A 4,526-nucleotide genomic window follows, 5' to 3' on the forward strand; every position below is an offset into this window, starting at 1 on the left:
AAGAAAAAAGGAAATTTCTAAATCTGGTAGAAAGTCTTAACTGGTAAACCAAAGATATGTGATTATATATCATGTTAATTTTAAAGATCTCTTGTTTTTAGCCACAGATGATTCTACATTTTATGTTTGTGTGTGTATGTTTTTTAGGAAATAATAGTTTAACATTTTGGTAAAGAGTCATACTCAATAATACATTTGCCTCTATGTAATTATTGTTACAACATAAAATATATCTTTGGATGAGTTACTTCCCACAGAAAAACCCATGCCCTCTGACCATTAAAAGAGGAGCTTCATGAAGAAATCACTCGTTCTAAGATGGATAATATAACATTTGTTCATATATTACTCATCAACACAAAGGACTTGCTCACAGGCTTTGAAAAAATTTAAGGAATCTGTCCCATATCTTCTTGGTTCTTACCCCATAGATAATAGGGTTCACCATGGGTGGGACCAGAAGATAAATGTTGGCCACAAATATGTGGACATGGGGAGCCACACGGTGCCCAAACCTGTAGGTGAGAAAAGAGAAGAAGGCTGGAGTATAAGACACTAAGATGACACAGAGATGACACAGGTGCCCAAGGTCTTAAGTCAGGCTTCCTTTGATGGGAGGTGGAAGACAGTGTGGAGTATGAGAACATAAGAACAGATTATCAATATGAAGTCCACCCCACCAGTAAGGAAGGCAACAATGAGGCTGTAGGCTTTACGGATTCTTGTCTCAGTACAGGCAATCTTGATGAGGGGCCATGAACTCACAATAGGTGTGGGAAATGATATTGGTTCTGCAGTAGGGAAGCCAATGTAACAGAAAGGGGTGAAGACTGAGAAGTGCTGTGCCCTGGAGTACTATACCTAGACCCATCCCTCCAATTACAGCATGTGTCAGAATAGCTGAATGTCTTAATGGGTTACAAATGGCTACATAACGGTCAAAAGCCATGGCCAGGAAGAAGCCAGATCCCATGGTGGAGCAAGAGTGAATCAGGAACACTTGAGTGAGGCAGGCTTCAAAACGAATCTCTCCATCATGGAACCAGAAAAGGCTAAGAAGTTTCGGTACAGCTGTAGTACACACAATAAGATCAGCCACAGCCAGCATGCAGAGGAAGAGGTACATTGGTTCATGGAGGCTGGAGTCTGTCTTGATGATAAACAGAAGAGAACAGTTTCCCAGGAGGGCCAAAACGTAGACCACACAAAAGGGGATGGAGATCCAGATGTGGGCAGCCTCCAACCCAGGAATGCCAATAAGAATGAAGGTTGATGGATGGACATCAGTCTTATTGTATGCTGACATAACAAGAAGTTCTAGCTTTCTCTTCATGAATTTTTCTCTACACCAAACAAAACTAATAGCTTAAAAATTTTAAACCTTCAATGAGTTAAGTCAGCCAAAATGCAGGGATTTGCAGGTCATGGAGTAATTACAATGTCTCTCAATATTTATAAATTATTTCATCATCATATCTGACTGTCAGAACTTGTTTCACAGTTGTAATTTGCAATGTGCCTGATCTGTAGATGCCAAATGAGGGAAAATATGAAGTTACCAAAAATCGCGAGAAGAAAGTAATATTAACTGAAAGCTAAGCAATGTGTAAGAGTCCCAGGGGTGTGCTATAGTGATTCAGTACTTACATACAACACCCATATTACACTGTATGTTAACTAACAGGAATTTAAATAAAAACATTAAAAAATAAAATAAACACAAGTGTAGATGCACAGTGGAATAGCTGTATGCTTAATTCTTCGAAATTACACTGTTTGTAATGGCTTCTTCAACTAATTTATTTCATTAAGATACATGTATTTGTAAACATATATGTTGAATCATATGGGAAATATGTGTAAGAGTCATGGGTTTGGAGGACTTAGAAACAGTTGTAAGGCACAAATTTGAATAGGCAAGAGGGATGACAGGAAGTTCAGAATAGAAAATATGCCCTTTTTTTTTTTTTTTTTAGATTTTAGTCATCCTGGTTCTGGGACATGCCAAGAAATTCAGTTATGGGGTGTAGTTTTGAGAATTTGGGGAGGATGTGTTGCTTCCTTTGGAAAGACCAGAAGGAGGTTATTCACACTAACATGGAGCCCATTCAGCATAATGACAAGAGTGGGGCTGATAGTGCGTCAGGAATTGTACAGCTCGTTGCATTGCTTGTGACTCTCCATTGGTGACACATTTTTGTTTACTCTTGACCTCACAGGCAAGAATTGCAGCAATGTGGGGCGCCTGGGTGGCTCAGTTGGTTAAGCGACTGCCTTCGGCTCAGGTCATGATCCTGGAGTCCCTGGATCGAGTCCCGCATCGGGCTCCCTGCTCAGCGGGGAGCCTGCTTCTCCCTCTAACCCTCCCCCCTCTCATGTACTCTCTCTCTCTCATTCTCGCTCTCTCAAATAAATAAATAAATCTTTAAAAAAAAAAAAAAAAAAAAGAATTGCAGCAATGTGATTATAATCACCAACATGCATTTCCTTCATTTCCTTACATGTATCCAGTTAAGCAAATTACTTTATGACTGGCTCTCTATTGAGCTCCCTCTCTAGGCAAATTCATCCAAACATCCCCTCATGACATTTTCTTTGCTCTGCACACTTCTCCTTCATTGGCTGGCCCCTCCCCCACCCCATACTGTGACTTGCTGATTACACTTCTTCCAATTCTTAAGACTAGTAGAACATTTTTGAAAGTCATACTGGTCCCATAATAAACAAATCTTTCCCCCCTTTTCTTCTTAGAAGCACAATTGACACTGTTCCACAGACACTGCTTTTACCATTATTATAGACCATTGAAGATTATGGAGTGTTGTGACCAGGAAAAATAATCCTTAAGTCAGTGTCCACTGAAGCCAGGATTGGAATATGTATAGCAGACTGAGCATCAATATGGAGTGACAATGATGACATGTGTATTGTTCTTACTCTTTTGAAGTTTCATACCCAGAGTTTCTGCTTGCTGTGGTTATTTGGCCTTCAAGATCCCTAGAGATGGATATTCTCTTTTGAACATGAAAGCTGGATAGGTGGGTCAAGGTTCTATGGAAAGTTTACATAATGACATTTCTTTCTGAAACATGCTATGAATTGGGACAGAATAGAAATCCAGGGAAACCAGTTCATTGGGGATGGATGTAATAATGCAATAGTTAGACTTTTAAAATGCTTGATATGAGTTAGTTGTTTTCCTGAGAACATTTCACGTATTATCTCATAAATTTCATCTCCATTTTAAGATGAGAAGAGTTTAGGTAACTTCTATAATTTTATTTTATTTATTTATTTTTTTAAAGATTTTATTTATTTATTTGAGAGAGAGAATGAGATAGAGCATGAGAGGGGGGAGGGTCAGAGGGAGAAGCAGACTCCCTGCTGAGCAGGGAGCCCGATGCAGGACCCGATCCCGGGACTCCAGGATCATGACCTGAGCCGAAGGCAGTCGCTTAACCAACTGAGCCACCCAGGCGCCCCAACTTCTATAATTTTAAATAGCTGGTAAGTGATAGATATGTTTCTAGACCACACACTGATTCTAAAGCCCTTATTCTTTTTTTTTTTTTTTAAAGATTTTATTTATTTATTTGACAGAGAGAGAGAGACAGGGAGAGAGGAAACAGAAGCAGGGGGAGTGGGAGAGGGAGAAGCAGGCTTCCCTCGGAGCAGGGAGCCTGATGCGGGGCTCGATCCCAGGACCCTGGGATCATGACCTGAGCCGAAGGCAGACGCTTAACGACTGAGCCACCCAGGCGCCCCCTAAAGCCCTTATTCTTAACTGTAGTAATAAAAATTGCCCTAATGATGCGACAGTCTATTTGCATTTGTGCATATAAGAAGAAGACAAGGATTGTTCTGTATCTAATAAAAATAAAGCCATCATTATTAATTTGATTATGAATACTGGTCGAAAGCATCCAACTATTATATTCCATAAAGGAACTAGTCCAAATTTAAGCCTTTCTGTTCTTAATTAACCCTCCTGCACTTTCAACAGATGACCTCTCAGAGGGAAAATTAACCTCTCAACCTGAGAGAGAAAATTAACATTTGCCACAGACAGCTCTGTCCACATTTCCCTGTCCTACCTCTATGTTTATGTACATGTATATACATTCAGCTAGTGCATTTTCACGTACTTTCCTACCTTTGTCCTAAAATGAAATTTCATATCCTTTTATCTATATTTGTAATTCCATCAACATTCTCATATTTCTCATGCACTTTTGCCTTCATTCCTTCTACTTGCTATATGCCATTACACAATTTAAATATATTTTACCAACAGGAAATACGTGGACAGGGGCACCTGGGCGGCTCAATTGGTTAAGAATTCGACTCTTGATTTTGGCTCAGGTCATGATCTCATGGCCGTGAGATCGAGTCCCGGGTCTGGCTCCATGCTCAGCAGGGAGTCTGCTCCAGATTCTCTCCCTATCCCTCTGTCCCTTTACCTCCTCTCTCTCTCTCACTCAAAATAAACAAATAAATCTTTAAAAAAAAAAAGAAAATATGTGGAC

At 39.9% G+C, this 4,526-nt stretch overlaps 1 pseudogene; it reads right to left on the bottom strand.

Annotated features, from left to right (window-relative positions):
• Nucleotides 1-370: 370 nt before the first annotated feature.
• Nucleotides 371-1,333, bottom strand: LOC144379385 (olfactory receptor 52D1-like; annotated as a pseudogene).
• Between the last annotated feature and the right edge of the window lie 3,193 nt (nt 1,334-4,526).

This window comes from Halichoerus grypus, chromosome 11, assembly GCF_964656455.1.
Source record: "Halichoerus grypus chromosome 11, mHalGry1.hap1.1, whole genome shotgun sequence".
Taxonomy (NCBI): Eukaryota; Metazoa; Chordata; class Mammalia; order Carnivora; family Phocidae; genus Halichoerus; species Halichoerus grypus.